The 16,963-nt window shown below is 44.8% G+C and overlaps 1 protein-coding gene across 2 annotated transcripts in view; it reads left to right on the top strand.

Annotated features, from left to right (window-relative positions):
- Positions 1–16,963, top strand: part of SPEG (striated muscle enriched protein kinase) — a 1,321,813-nt gene that overhangs the window by 756,760 nt on the left and 548,090 nt on the right. The window lies entirely within an intron of this gene.

Raw genomic sequence — 16,963 nt, 5'->3', positions numbered from 1 at the left:
ATACTTTTCAGTCCCTCAAGACTGACACCAAAACAGCTAGATCTCTTGGGACTTTACAATTTAGAAAACAGCCCTTTCAAGGAGCCAGAGGCCAAGGTGTATCCACTTTTAGAGAAGGATACCAACATTACAAACACCAATATCAACCCTACCAAGTTCAATATCACCATCCGTATGGCCAGGAACACCAACAGTCATAAAGGCAACCACCTTCCATAGCATACAAACATTCCACCAGAGTAAAGCTGTCCTCCAGAGACTGAGACAATGTCAGAAAATAGTAACTTCCCTTTGGTGCAGGCCACCAACCCCACCTTGTCAACTTAAATTGGGGGCAGAATTTTCAATTACCTTCATCAATGGTACCGAATAACGTCTGACAGGTGGGTGCTCAATATCATTGCTCAAGGAAATACCTTAGAATTTAAAAAAACTCAAACAAATGTTTCACTGAAAGAACCACCACCTCCCCACTTGAAAGAGGTTCCATTGCAGATTTCCACCATAATGTGCAAAGGGGCAATAGAAATAGCACCGAAGGCTCAGAAGGAAATCGCTTTCTACTCTCACTTCTTCCTTATCTGGAAAAAGACAAGAGATTGGCACCCCATCTTAGATCTTCGACAACTTAACACATTTCTGAAGAAACAGTTATTTTGCATGGTAACTGTTCAGGATGTGCTGCATCTTCTCAACCAAAAGGATTGTATGATGGCCTTGGATCTCCAGGATGCCTACTTCCATGTTCCAATCCATCCTAAATGCAGGATGTGGTTCAGGGTATCTGGCACCCATTACTAATTCAAGGTGTTGCCATTTGGACTAAGGTAAGCACCTCAAATCTTCACTAAGGTGTTAGATCCATTGACAGCCTATCTCAGACAGGAATGGGCTTTCCCATATTTGAACGATTGGCTGATAAAGACACGCACATTCCAACAAGCAGCAAGAAATACAACCTGTCTGTTGCTCTTCCATACTTTAGGTCTTACAGTGAACATCCAAAAGTTGCATCTGCCACCCGCCACCACCATCACCTTTTTGGGAGCAGGGATGGATACAATGCAAACAAAGGCATTCGTCCAGGAGAAGTAAGCAAAGATTCAAAGCCTCACAGTGAGATTAGCCACAAGAAAGACCATTTATGTCCAACTCTACAAGTCTTTTCTAGAGATGCTCTCCTCATGCATTCCCCTCATACCAAACTGCTGCCTCCACATGAGACCACTACAGGAAGAGTTTGACAAGCAGTGGCTACAAACCAATGGATCATTCGTCGACATCATTCAGCTTATGTCAACAACGAGGCAAGCAATGCTATGGTGGTTGCATGGAACCAACTTCTCCGAAGGCCTCTCATTTCTGGCACAGATTCCAGAGTATGTTATAACAACAGATGCGTCCCTAGAGGGCTGAGGTATTCATCTCTAGGACTTGACAGTCAGAGGAAGATGGAATGCCCAACAAGCTACACTCCATATAAACCTACCAGAACTGAAGACCATCACATTAGTATTAAAATCTTTCCTGCCTAAGGTCACAGCATCATCAGAGCTCATCTGCTGCTACAACACCACAAGCATGCACTACCTAAACAAGTAAGGGGGTTTACGCCCCGCAATGATATCTAATCAGGTGCAAGAGATATGGAACTGGGCCCTTCAGCATCGGATAACACTCAGAGTGCAACATGTCCCAGGGATATCCAATATCCTCGCAGACGCGTTGAACGGGATCAGCTCCACCGGCCACAAATGGAATCTCGACCAGCAAACTCTACACCATCTTTTCCATTGCTGAGGCGAATCGAAATTAGACCTGTTTGCGACAAGTGTATTCTTTGCCAGTTGGCAACCACTGAAACGATTGTGGGGGAATGCGTTTTTGATATGCTTATGCTGTTCCCTCAATCCCACTGATCCCAAGGTTTCTAAGGAAAATGAAGATACATTCTTCTCACTGCTTCCAGATGGCCCAGGCAGTTTTGGTTCACGCAGTTCCTGTTCCTTTCGGAACAACCTCATGTCCACCTGAAACCAATGCTGCAGATGATGAACCAAGGCCAGGTCTGTCATCCCAACCCAACATCTCTTTATGTGTCAGCCTGGCTCCTGAGTTCAATGAGTTTGCCAGACCAGATATTCCTTCTGAATTCGGAGCAGCACTTTCAAATGCCAGGGCACAGACCACAAACAAGACATAAAAACTTAAGTGGAAGAGATTTTGTCCCTGGTGTATGGACTCCAAGACAAGATTCATCCTTTCATATCATCACCAGAGCAGATACTTCTTTATCTCCTACACCTAGTAAAATCTGGTCTTTCTCACTTTTCCATCAAAGTCCATCTAGCAATGATTTCTAGATATCAGTGTTCTCCATCTTTAGTTTTTTTTAAGAATAATAAAACAGTTCCCTAAAGGACTATTCAGAATGTTCCCTCCGGTGAAACTTCCTCCTTCTCCTTGATACCTGAATATTGTGCTGTCACAACTCATGTCACCTGTTTGAACCCTTTCACAAGGTAGAGTTCAACTAGATTTCTTGGAAGATAGCACTTCTATAAGCGCTCACTTCAGCCAAAAGAGTGAGCGCCAGCCAAGCATTAATGATCGACCAACATTTTGTCCAATTTAAATCAGATAGTGTGATCCTCAGGACCAATCCTAAATGTATACCTAAGGTCCCTTCAAACTTTCACTTCAACAAAGCAGTAATATTGAGAACGTTCTTCCCTAACAGTGGCAGAAAAATAATTGCATACATTATATGTCAAAAGATGTCCAAAGTTTTACTTGCACAGAACTATCAACATCTGTAAAGCAGATCAACTAACTGTTTGTAGCCTATGGGGACCTCAGAGAAGGGTTTCTTGTCTATAAACAGACTATAGCAAGATGGTGTGCTTCAGTCATACATTTCTGTTGTCAATAAGCAGGAAAAACACTGGCTAACAAGGTCAAGGCTCACTCTAACAGAGCTGTCTCCACCTGCACAGCTCTGTTTGCCGGTGTGCCCATTCAACAGATATGCCAATCAGCAACCTGGTCCAGCAGGCACAGCTTTACTTGACATTACTGTAGGAAAGTCTCCTCTTTTGCCTGATATCAGTGTGCTTAGACTGTTTTCACTAGGATCATGCTAACCAGGAACCCAGTGATTGTGCTCTTTCCTCCAAATGTAATTGCTTTGGTACTTCTTACACCCCACAATTGGCATGCTGGTGTACCCCTGTAAGTCCCTAATATATTGTACTTAGGTACCCAGGGCATTGGTACACCAGGGGTCTCCCATGGACTGCAGCATGTATTATGCCACCCACGGGAGCCCATGCAAACTGTGTCTGCAGGTATGCCATTTGCAGCCTTCTTGAAAAGGTGCATGCAGTCTTTCACTGCCGGTCACTACACCAAATCACTCTAAGTCATCCCTGTGGTAAGCCCTTTCATCCCAAAGGGAAGGGTGCAGGTGCCTGTGTGTGTGGGCACCCCTGCATGAGTAGAGGTGCCCCTACAAACTCCAGTTCCAATTCCTTAGACTTCATAAGTGCGGGGAAGCCATTTTAGCTATGTACTGGCTGTTAGTCACTACCTGTGGTCCAACTACATAATGGTAACTTGGTATCAAACATGTCGGAATCATAGCCCAATACTGATTCCAGTATTGGTGGCATAATTCCATGCGCTCTTGGGGTTCCTTAGAGGATCCCCCAGCTCTACTTCTACCAGTCTTCCAGGGTCTGTGGGCAGCCCGCGCTGCTGCAGCCCTTCAGACACGATCCTGCCCTCCTGCTGCTTGGCCAGCTCAAGCAGGGGACAGCAGCACAAAGGTTTTCCTGTAGGGAAATATGTGTTACTGGGGTGGGGAGGGATAGCCTCCCCGCACAACCAGGCTGCTTTGAAGGGCACATATGAGCCCTCACCACTGCTCCCTGCTCTGGCGCGAAACACACAAAGGAAAGAGGAGTGTCCACTCCCCTGTCCAGCACCACCCCGGGTGGTGCCCAGAACTCCTCCAGGAGGCCACATGGTTCTGCCATCTGGAAAAACAAGATGTGCAGAGGCCTCTGCGAGCATCTGACTGGGTAGGCCAGGTACCTGACATTAGAGACCCCTTCTGATGGGTGGTCACTCCAGAGAGTGACCAAACCCCCTTTTTAGTTTGTTTAGGGACTCCCTTGGGGGTGGGACCCCAGATTCATCATGCAAGGTTTCACCAGGAACCCCTGCAAAGACCACTTCTGCACCTGACCTCCGGAACCGCTGCTGCGCAACACAGGAACCGAACAAGACTGTAAGGCCTGAGAAGACTTCTCCTTGCAATATTGTTTCCTTGGCTTCTGTCAGCATTCTGGAACATTTCCATAGCTGTGTATCCTCTGGGGTCAGCAAGACTTCAGCTCCATCAGGAAGCATGAAGGAATCTCCCTTGGAGTGAAGGAGTCACTCTCCTGCATCCTCAGGCACCTTAGACAGGGACATCTGGCTGGTGGGATCTTTTGTCCTCCAGATTTGCAAAGATTCTCCAACACAGGTGGCAGTTCTGAGGGATCCCCTAGGTACTCTCTGCTTTCTGTCCAATGTGGGAGACGTAAGCCCTAGCCTTTGCCACTGGAACAGAATCCCTGTGCACCGTAACTGCTGCAGCAACCAAAGCTTGTTGACTTGTTGACTCCTGCTCCAAGCAATCTTTAGGCTCTAAGTAGTCCCAGCCCCCAGCACTCTACCCCTACAAGGACAGTCTCCTCTCTACTGCTCCAGCTATGTGAACCTCCTCTCCAGGTGTGCTGACTTGGCATCACTGCCACTTACTGTGCCTGCTGCCAGTGGGTTGCTTGTGGGGGCTCCAACTGCTTCTTTAGGCTCTGCTGTCTTCTGAGGGTGAGCCTGGACTCCCATCCAAGGGTCAAGTCCCCACGACCTTGCTGGTCTTCCACAGCTCTACAAAACGTCCAACAGCTCCTCTTTCATTTGCTTGTGCTTATTGGTGGCCATCCTGACCACTGACCCATCTGCAATCCAGTGACCATCGAGGGACAGCTCATATGTGATTTAAGGGACTCCTCTGCAGCTCCTGGACCCTGCAGCTGGACTTCATCCATCACCGTTGGCCCAGATCTTCACCTACAGAAGGTTGGGTATTGGCTCCTGCCTCACCTGGACACTTCTGTGTGGACTGGACTATGCCCCTTCTTTTACAGGCCCTCTTCTCCCGGAATCTGCACTTGGGTTCCACTGGTTCTGTCCTGCTTCCATCCACAACGTCCCCATGTTAGCTTATGGGAAAAGCTGATAACTTCCCTCTCTGCACCCATCCGCTGGGGATCTTCTAGATACTTATCTTGTGGGGTTCCACTCTATCCCAGCGCCTGTCTAACCACTCGATACACTGTGCTGGGGGACACCTTTAGGAGGCTAGCCTGGTTTTTAGTGGGTACCTAAGGTCCTTACACCTTATACCTGGTCCAGTTATCGCTTATTAGTGAAATGTAGACAGCGTCTAGAAGCCAGGCTGTCTAGGGGTAGCTATAGCTGAGCAGCCAAGGCTTATCTAGGAGACATGCAAAGCCCATGCAATACCAGTGTAGTAACACAGTACTCAGACAGATGAAAGAAAATACTCTGTTACAAAAATAAAGGTTCTTTATTTTGGTGACACAAATGCTAAAAATACTAGAGACTATAGTCCCTTAGGAGGTAAGTAATACACAAATTATATAAGCTAGTATGCAGAATTAGCAATAAAAACAGTTAGAAAACAGTGCAATTAGTAAAAATCACAATAGTTAGAAATGGGCCTAGGGGGAACACAAACCATATACTGTGAAGGTGGAAAGTGAATGTCGGTTTCCCACCTAGTCAAGTGTAGTGTGTAGAGGGGCGCTTGGAGTATCACAGTAACTTTCCTAGAACACACAAGAACATGAAAAAGAAGATAATGAAAGAACCAGAAAAGACTGTAAGACACCAACAGTGGTTTCCTGGACCTGAAGACCTGTGGAAGAAGGGGACCAAGTCAAAGAAGCACTGAAGAGTCTAGGGAGAACAGGGCCCCTGCTAACCCAGATGAAGGTGCAAAAGAAGAACCACCAGTGAAGAAGAACATTCAGAACTGCACCCAAGAAGACGGATGCAGGTTCCTGGCTGGTGCAGATGACGTCCCACGCCGGATGGATGATTGCAGTCGGTTTGCGTTGCTGGATTCCGCCAACAAGCCTTGGCACACACAAAGCTTGCAGTTAGCGTGAAATGGCGCTGCCCTGGACCAGAAAACAATTTGTTGACTCTACCCAGGAGTGGGAGTCAGAGGGGGCTCTCAGGAACTCAGAGAGCCCACTGAAGACCAGGCAGCGAGCACAAGAGTCCCACAGCACGGTGACAAGAAAGGTGCAAAAGGAGGCCCACACAGCTCTACAACAAATGGTTCCACACCGCCGGAGAACCACGCAGGAACCTGTGCATCGCAGGAAGGAGTGCTGGGGGCCAGAGCTACACGGTGCACAAAGAACTTTGTGGAAGAATTCCAACAAGCCTTGGCACCTGCAAAACAAGTGGTGCACGGGGTACTGTCTTGTGTGGGGAGGCAAGCTCTTAACTCCACCAAAGTTGGACAGTTTGACATCAGGACCGTCTGAACCACTTCAGTCCACCACCTGTGATGCAGGATCCACGCAACGCGTCAGGAGAGGAGACCCACGCCACCGGTCCTCGATGCAGAGAGGTGCCTGCTGAAGCAGGGGAGTGACTCCTTCACTCCAGGGCGGATCCCTTCATTCTTCTGGTGCAGGCTGAAGACAGGCTGTCTGCTAAGGTTGCACGACCGGGAAATAGTTGCAGTTGCTGGCATGAGCTGAAGATACAATGTTGTAGAAGTCATCTTTGCTTCATTGTTGCAGTTTGAAGGGTTCCGGGAGGCTCCAGATGCAGTTTCCTTGGTAAGAAGGTGAAGTAAAGGATGCAGAGGATTCCTGTTGGAGTTTTTCAATCCGAATCTGAGGAACCACCCAAGAGAGAGACCCTAAATAACCCTGAAAGGGGGATTGGTCAGCTAAACAGGTAAGCACCTATCAGGGGAGGGCTCTGATGTCACCTGCTGCCACTGGCCACTCAGATTCTCCCAGAGTTCCTTGCCAACTTGGAATCCAAGATGGCAAAACCCAGGGATCCTCTGGAGGAGCTCTGAACACTACCCCTGAGGCGGTGATGGACAGTCTTGGCTGCTCACTACAGCTACGGTAGAGAGCCCTGGCTGTCTAGACACTGTAACACTCACTAACAGGGGTTTGCTTGGACCCAAAATAAGGTGTAACACCATAGGTGTTCACCACACACTGTGCCAGCTTTCTATAATTACGGCCTGGATTCCGCAGAGAAAACTGATGCAGCAGTAGGACATGCAGATCTCTGAAATCTGTTTCAATAAGGTGAGCCACTGTTCTTCCCACGTTCCGCTACATTATTATCATTATATGTTGATGACTGCGACTTTTACTGCTAACTGTTTGGATTCAAGCAATTTGATCTATAAAAGATCCCATACTGGAGAAGAAAATAAGTTCCTTACCTGTAACTGTAGTTCTACAGTATTGATATCTTTAAGAGATTGACATGTGACCCACCCTCCTCCCCATACAGGCTCCTCTTATGTCTTCTTGTTATGTATCTTACCTGTGCTACAAAATCTAAGAGAATGAAGCTTCTGTGGTGAAGGTTCTAAAGGGTGCTGTCACCTGATTGGCTGAAATTTGGGTCATTACTAATAGCACTGGTAAGCTATTAAAGTGAATGTCTTTTATATTAACCTCAAAGTAGTTTTTTCATTTACTGCTTTCTATGGTACGTGATAGTTCCATCTTCGACGGGGAATGATTAAAGCATGTGAATCTATGAAAGATACCAATTAGTTAGAGGTAAGTAACTCATTTTCTTACATTCAGAAGGTCCTCATAAGGGGTGTATTTGCTGTCTCATCCTGAGCTTGAAGTCAAGGACTGCAAATATTGCATCACTTTCTCTCAAATAAGTCTGAAAGACAGAGAAGAAATATTGTTGCTCTGGTTGTAGAAATTCAAGTCCAAAGAAAATACTTTTTCTGAGAAGGACAGTGATGACTCTACTAAAACAGAAAAATCCTGTAAGAGGAATAGGTCTTCTGAAAGAATAAATACAAGGTCACCAAAAATGATTTTGAAGGAGACCCACCCTAGGTCCCCAGGACAATCCAAAAAAATCTAAGGAGTGCTCACAAACCTCTAAAAAGAAGAAATTCTCCTCAAGAAAAGTTCCATCTGAACCCTCAACTCCATCTCTGAAGGACGTTACATATAAACAGCCTTCAAAACCCCTTCTTTTGACTACAAAGCCTCTAAAAAAGGTTTCTAAAACTCTGTTTGAGTTCTCATCAACAGTCACTATCGACAACTACATTGTCAACAATCACCACCACTATAAGGACGTCACTGATGATAATAACATCCCCGAATAGCCCACCAAGATACTTTCGACGATGGGACAGTCGACCTTAAAGATAGGGAAAATAGTAACCAAGGCATTGTTGTTGCTGACACCGCTGTTTACACAGAAGAAACCAACAACAATGACAATGTTGACGAAAGCCCCGCCAACAATGCCAATGAGAGCACCATTGATTAAGACAACGCCGACGAGTCTCATGGATGAAGACACCTCCATTGCACACCTCATCGATCACATTGCCAACGATGGCACTGTCAGTGACGCTGCCATTAACACCTTTATTGCCTATCTCAATCATACCTATGAAGGCTAAATCTCACAGAGACAATATTGCCTATCAATAGGTCACCTAGTGAAGTGTCACCCTTTGCACCTGCACATTTGCTAGATGATGATGATTCAGAGGATGAAGGACCCTTTGGAATAGCACATAGTCCTTCTGAGCGTCATGTGAAGTGCCAGGAGGATGATAATGATGACAATGATTATCAATACTATGGGGATCAGTTTTATACAGGTGAACAAGCAGTACAATATGGAGATGAGTATTCAGATTATAGTCAACAAAAACAACAACGACAGACAGTGAAAATGCCTCTGGAGCTAGTAACCAATTTCCAACTCCAGGACTCTCATAAAAGATTCCCAGAGCATGCAGCAACTGAACCCCCACAGCAACCACCAAATCCTAGTTCTCTCCACAGGGTCAGACACTGAGTACTCATGTACCATATATTTTTCCTGCACCAGTGACACTTATACCTACTCTGGCAAGTACATTGACTGACCCATCAGCCGACAGTCCACCTTTCTCAAATGAGCATAGGTAAGAAGGGGGGGATCAGAGATTCTGCTTCAATTCCCAACGAGTGGGCTGACTATCTGATACCAACACCCTCCCCACTGATTCAACGGCCATTAGACTCACCACTGGATGCCATTGGTGGCTTCCACAACCTCATGAAGAGAGCAGTGAAAGGTTTCAACTTCCCCTAACAACTAAGCAATCTGATTGCTATCTCTTTGACTTTAAGGAACCCATGAAGAATCAATCAGGGCCATCCCTGTTGTAGACTTTATTTGGGAATAGGGGATCAAGACAATGAAAAATTAAGCTACAGTATCGACAGTGCTCCCTAGACTGGACAAAAAATACAATGCACCTGACGATTGGCTGACATGTCTAATCGGTCACCCCAACCCGGACACTCAAAGAACCCATCCACAACTCTCACTTCACCACCATATAGGGTTAGACAACATCAGGAAACGGTTTTCCTCCTTGGCAGCCACCACTGTCAGAGCGGCTAACTCCCTGGCAATATGGGGACACTACGACAGGCAGATGATGTTTGATATCATTACATACCTTGACCTCTTGCCAGTGGATGCAAAGTCTAAAGCCAAGAAGATTCTCCATGAGGGAGAGAGGACATCAACGGAGGTAACTGACATTTCCTCAACTGGATTTAGACAGCTGGCTGGGTCAGTGGTACTTAGAAGACAAGGATGGCTGAAGGCAACCTCTCTCAGACCAGAGCTCCAGGGCAAAATCCTGGATGTGCCATTTGACATTGAAGCGTTGTTTTTCAAGCATGTCGACTATGCTTTGAAAACTCAGACACAGACATGGCTTTGTCCCTGGTAATGCTACAAAATCATAAATAGCCATTTTGAGGAACCTGAGTCAGGGTTTCCTACTCCTATAGACGAGGATTTCAGCCTTACCGGCAGCAATTTCAACCTTTTCAAGGACAGTATGAAGCCCAGTATACACAGTAATATGAACAACTACCTCCAGTGGCGTACAAACAAGATCAAAAGGTAAACAGTCTTTTAGAGGGAGAGACACTGCATGGAAGCAATTACCTTTCAACTGTGCCCATTACCCCCCACAAGTCACAAAACAGCTTGGAGGTTGTTTATCCAATTTTCTCCTTCAGTGGTCACTTATAACAATGGACAAATGGGTTCTAGATGTTATAGTTCGAGGACACCCTCTGGAGTTCATCACAAACCACAAAATATCCCCCCAAAAGGGGCACCACCTCCCCATCTAAAACAACTTCTCCAGTATTGAATCTTTCATAAATTCACATACTTGAATCATTCTCCATCGTCAAAGTGGGAGTCCCAAAGTACAATCAAATAGCTGTATTGAATATTTACATATAAGTCAATCTTAAAGTATATTCACTTTCACATCCTGTTCACATCATTAGAAAAGACCTGAAGTCCAGCCAATCAGGTGACAGCACCCTTTAGAACCCTCATAAGAGAGGCTCCAGTCTCAGATTTTTCAGCATTTTAGCACAAGTGAGATAAATAATGAGGAGACATACGGAGAGCCTCTATCGGGAGGAGGGTGGATCACATGTGAATATATTAAATATACCAATAATGGAGAACTGCAGTTACAGGTAAGTAACTCATGATCTTCTCCAGTATTGCATCTTTCAGAGATTCACGTGCTTGAATCAGAATAGCAAGCTGTTATTGTAGTTACATAGTTTGCAATATAAGTACCCATTGAGGATGGTGGATAGCAGTTATATATGTAAACAAATCAACACACAGGGGGTCATTCTGACCCTGGCGGTCATGGACCGCCAGGGCCAACGACCGCGGAAGCACCGCCAACAGGCTGGCGGTGCTTCCGGGGGCATTCTGACCGCAGCGGTAAAGCCGCGGTCAGAAAAGGGAACCGCCGGCTTCCCGCTGCCCCAGGGAATCCTCCACGGCGGCGCTGCAAGCAGCACCGCCATGGGGATTCCGACCCCCTTCCCGCCAGCCTGGTTCTGGCGGTTTTCACCGCCAGAACCTGGCTGGCGGGAACGGGCCACTGGCATGGGCACTGCAGGGGCCCCCTAACAGGGCCCCACATTGATTTTCAGTGTCTGCGTGGCAGACACTGAAAATCGCGACGGGTGCAACTGCACCCGTCGCACACCAGCAACTCCGCCGGCTCCTTTCGGAGCCGGCATCCTCATTGCTGGTACTTTCCCGCTGGGTGGGCGGGCGGGCGGCCTTTTGACCGCGCTGCGGTGTTCTGGCGGGGGAACCGCCAAAGTTAGAATGACCCCCACAATAAGGAATAAAATAAACATGCTGCATATGAAAGTATTAGATATATGTATACCTGTACATAAACATAAATAAGTACATACAGTAACAGAGGATCACCTTAGATGGCACAGCACTGCCTGTCCACAGGCTGCATCACTGCGCTGTGCCAATTATAGGCTATAGTGCTGTGTGAATCTGTGGGTACCCTTCCAAGTTGCAGCACAACATATTCTCTCCAGCAGAACACCTGCAAGCAGGGCAAAGTGGGAATTCCCCTCAGTGATTGCGCCCTTGTTTTTGCTGTAAGCGGTCTGCCAGCTTTCGAGTGGCAAAACTGGATAGTGGCAGAAATCCATCTTGTGACGGTTGCTTTCATGATTGCAGTGCGCAGTTGAGCTTGTCCATAAGATACCTTCAGTTGATCAGTTCTTCAAAGCGGTTTAGTGCAATGTAAGTAGAATGTTAGAAATCTTTTAGTGCCAAGTGCATGCAGAGACCTTTCTTCTGGTGATGTCTGAGTTGGGAAAAAAGTTTGTAGTTTGAGATGAAACTGCAATGGAACCTTGGGAATTAATCTTAGATTAGTCCTAAGAATCACATAATCATCTATGAAACATAAAAAGGGTTCCTGTGTTGTGAAAGCCTGTATCTTACTTACTCTTCTAGTTGAAGTGAGCGCCAGGTAAGTAACTAATTTTCTTTTGCTGGTAATATCAACTATGCTAAAAATAAAAATGTAGCGATATAGGAAATCCTGAACACTCAGAAGGAAAATCAATTTCTACTCCTGTTTCACCCTGATATGGAAAAAATCAGGAGACTGGCACCCCATCTTCGACCTTCAGAAACTCAACAAATATTTTAGAAGGCAGTCCTTTTGCTTGGTCACCTTGCACGATATTTTGCATCTTCTCAATCATGGGGCTCACATGACAGCTTCAAGATGCATATTTCCATTTCCTGATCCTCCCAAAACATAAAAAATACCTGCACTTCAAGGTGGCTGCCACCCAGTTCAAAGCCCTACCTTTTGGACTAAAATCGGATCCTCACATCTTCACAAGTGTCTGCCTCTGAGCTCATTTCAGACAATAAAGAGTCCAGGTATTACCATTCCTGGATGACTGTTTGATAATAGTTGCTGTGCCTCGGCAGCCGACAACAGATACATCAACCTGCCTCACACTATTCAAAATCCTGGGCCTCACAGACAACAAACAAAAATCCTATTTCACACCAACAACAACACTGACTTTCCTGGGAGCAGTTCTTGATATGAACTAGAACAAGGCATTTGTTTTGCAGGAAAGACAGTTGAGGAGTCACCAACTGGCTCTGCGGCTAAGCAAAAGAAAGTCTCTTTACGTTTGGATGTACAAATCGCTCCTCGGAATGTTATCATCTTGTATTCCATTAATTCCTCATTGCAGACTTAACTTGTTGCCTTTGCAGAAGGAGCTAGACAAGCATTTGATGGAACTAACTTTCCTTACCCAGATATCACACTTTTTCATAACAATGGACAAGTCTTTAGAAGGATATGGCTTTTCAGTGGAAGGTGGAACAACCCCCAAAAGAAGATGCACATACATTTACTGGAACTCAAGGCCATAGAGCTTACCCTAATTTCTTTCCACCCTAGAATAGCAAGATGATCCATAATAATCTGCACGGTAAATACCACCATCATGCATTACATAAACAAGCAGGAGGAACAAGGTCATCAGCTCTGTCACGTCAAGAGTAACAGATATGGAAATGGGCCCTGCACAACCAAATAACACTAAAAGCAGACATTGTGCCTGGAGCAACCAATGTCTTAGCAGACGTGTTAAGCAGAACAACTACAAGCTGCCACCAGTGGGAATTCAATCAACAGATTCTCGAAAACATCTTTGAGTGCCGGGGCAAACCAAACCTGGATCTCTTTGCGACCAGGGACAACTGAAAATGCCAATAATACAGAAGCTGGCATGACCAGGAGGGGTCGTGGGGAAATGCGTTTTCGCTCCAATGGTCAAAGGTCTTTGCTTATGCTTTTCCTCGATCCCATTAATCCTGAGGTTCCTCAGGAAAATCAAGGGAGAACCTTGCTGAGTAATTCTGATTGGTCCCAGATGGTCAAGCCAGTTCTGGTTCATAGAACTCCTGCTCCTTTCAGAACAGGCCCACATTCAGCTAAAACCCAACCCACCAATGCTGCTAACAATGAACAATAGCCAGGTACATCATCTGAATCTAATATCACTACACGTATCAGCCTGGCTCCTGAATTCAACAAATTCACAATGTTGAATATTTGCATGGAGAAAAAGGCTAGGGCCGACACCAAGAATAAAAGATACAGGCTTAAGTGGAAACATTTCGGTTTGTGGTGTGAGTGGATGTGTCAGTGTCTGGTGGGTCTTTGAATGGGTGTGTGAGAGTCTGAGTGGGTCTTTGAGTGGGTGCATGAGAGTCCGAGTGGATTTGTGAGTGGGTGTGTAAGGGTCTCAATGGTTCTGTGATTTGGTGCATGAGGGACTGTGTGGGTCTGTGAGTGGGTGCGTCAGTGTCTGAGTGGGTTTGTGAGTGGGTGCATCAGTGGCTGAGTGGGTCTTTGAGCGGTTGTGTCAGTGTCTAAGTGGATCTGTGAGTGGGTGCATCAGTGTCTGAGTGGGTCTGTGAGTGGATGTGTCACTGTCTGAGTGGGTCAGTGAGTGGGTGCATCAGTGTCTGAGTGGGCCTGTGAGTGGGAGCATGAGTGTCTGAGTGGGTCTATGACTGGGTATGTGATGGTCGGAGTGGGTCTATGAGTGAGTGTGTGAGGGTCTGAGTGGGTTGGTGAGTGGGTGCGTCAGTGTCTGAGTGGGTCTGTGACTAGGTGCATGAGGCTGTGAGTGGTCTGTGAGTGGATGTGTGAGTGTCTCAGTGGGTCTGTGAGTGGGTGCATCAGTGTCTGAATGGGTCTATGAGTGGGTGCGTCAGTGTCTGAGTGGACGTCTGAGTCTCTGATTGCATGTATAAGTAAATGAATTAGTGTATGAATGAGTCTATGAGTCTTAATCACAAATAATCGCAAATATTTTTTGAATTGTCACGTAAATTCAAAAATTTTCACGAATATCGCGCATGGCGACGCAAAATTATTTTAAAGCCATAATTTGCTTCTAAAACAGACCTGTAGCACACCACTGGGGTCAGGGTACCTCCACCCTGACCCCTTATGCCACTTTCAATTAAGATTTTCACCCTTGGGGACCTTGTCCTGTGAAATAAAATGGCAGCTGCAACTTTCTGGTCAGGTTGCAGTCAGCCAATTACAGCACTTTTTTTGCATGTGCATGCATGAAAATTCACAAATATTTGTGAATTAGTCACAGGCCCAGATATACAAATTTGTTTTCCCTTTAATATCTCCTAAAGTACTGGACAGATTTTCACCAAATAAGCAGAAGCGTAATGTGTGTTCCAAAAGCTAGTTTCTGCCCTATTTTGTGTAATTCTGTCCAGTAGTTCCGGCTGTAGTTGTGTCTAAAGGTCCTATAGGAATTAACATGTACTTTTTTACTCCCCCCCCTTTTTCTTGGCCCCCGCTATACGAATCACGCTGATACTGTCTGTGCGTAACAAGAATCACCAGGGCACTTTTTTCGGAAATTTTCATGAAGATATGTCAAATGGTGCCAAAGATATAGGCAAGTCAAACAACACTTTTTCTATGGAAACTAGATCCTAACTATAACTACCTACTGGTGACTGCCAGTAGGTAATATATACACACACACTCATAGGAGTAGCAAGTGCCATCCATGTCAAGCTGAAAAATTTCAAGAGTTGCCAGTGTAGTTAGAGTTAAGTCACACTTTACATAGGAAGAGCTTTTTTTATTTTCTTTCTAACTTTGCCACCATTGGATGAATCTGGTTAAAACTTTCATCTATCTCAGCTCTTTCCTGGAAAATGTTGCCATGATCTAGCCAACAGGGTCCAAGAAAAAGGAGGTCCCAAAACATTGATTTCCCACGGTAATTCTTGTGGGAAGTTTAGCTTTACGATACAGAAAAAACACCTGCACAGAATTACACTAAATATGACAAAAAAGTTCTAACTTTACTCAGAAAGTGTGCATGGCCAAAGGCAGTAGGTGCATTGGCCATGCATGGATGGGTGGCCCAAATGGGTGGCTAACTGGCTGCACCGTGCCCTATGGCCAATGCCCCTCTGAAGCTGTGAGCATACGATTAAAAACCCAAAGAACATCACTGGAAAAATAAACATAACATTATAGTTAGGTATGCTACTAATATCTTCTGTTATGTAAATATAAAAAACAGAAAATAACAAATAACTGAAAAACAAAGGCTAAAGTGACTTTATACTTAAGTATGGTAGTAAGATCTTCCATTGTTTTAAAAAAGCAGATATTAATTGGAGAAACAAAAGGTCATGTCTTTGAAATTGGGATTTGCACTACCACATCTAAAGCATTTGCCTTGAAATTTCTTTGAATTCTTTTTTAAAGGTTCTTCTTCTGACTACTCAGATTTCGACACCATCACCACTTTCATAAAGAACATTATCTTTTTTAATGGTCTCTACACGCAAAAGAGAATGTTCATGAGTTCATAAGTGACAATAGTCAAGACTTCTTTTGATGAGGGTCATCATCTTTTTTCCAAAAAGATTCTGTGGCCTTTTTTTAATGACACAGCCTAATATGGATTGATCATGTAGACGCTCTTTATTTGATGGTCCACAATTACAAGTGGAAGTCCATTTTAGTAAATAAGTTAAATAATCTTCAAATGATTCATCTGTTCTCTGCATTCTTTTCCCAAAATTGTAACTTTCGAAGCCAGTACTCATTTTGGGAAGATAGTGTATAACTAACTTTGTCATACAAATTGCAAATTCATTTAATTCCAAAGCCTCTTCAATTTAAAGATCAGACGAACAGGCAGATGTTCAAACACCTCTATGGGTCTATGCAGTTCATAGGCAGTGAAGTATTATGTGTGTGTGTACATACACATGTATGTGTATATACATATAGATATATAGATATACATACAAATATACACTATATATTATATATATTTATATATATATATATATATATATATATATATATATATATATAGAGAGAGAGAGAGAGAGAGAAATATGTATGTAGATGCAAAGAGTATAATATGATGTTTATTACAACTGTTGAACATGTAGTGGGGCAAGACTTATGATAGGTGCAGTCTCAAATGCGTCATGGTGCTCCTCTCCTCCCTCAATAGTGGTAGCACATAACTAATCATTCTCTCCGCACCTGCGTATAAGGTTAATTTTATGCCATCTTTTCAAGTGTGGGTGTATTACCAAAAGGTATTTAAACAAAACCAGGATGCATGGAGTTACATTTGTGCATTTTGTTAAATATACCCCATGACTATTA

Source organism: Pleurodeles waltl, chromosome 3_2, assembly GCF_031143425.1.
Source record: "Pleurodeles waltl isolate 20211129_DDA chromosome 3_2, aPleWal1.hap1.20221129, whole genome shotgun sequence".
In the NCBI taxonomy this organism is placed as follows: domain Eukaryota; kingdom Metazoa; phylum Chordata; class Amphibia; order Caudata; family Salamandridae; genus Pleurodeles; species Pleurodeles waltl.
This window is presented reverse-complemented; position numbering and strand designations above follow the sequence as displayed.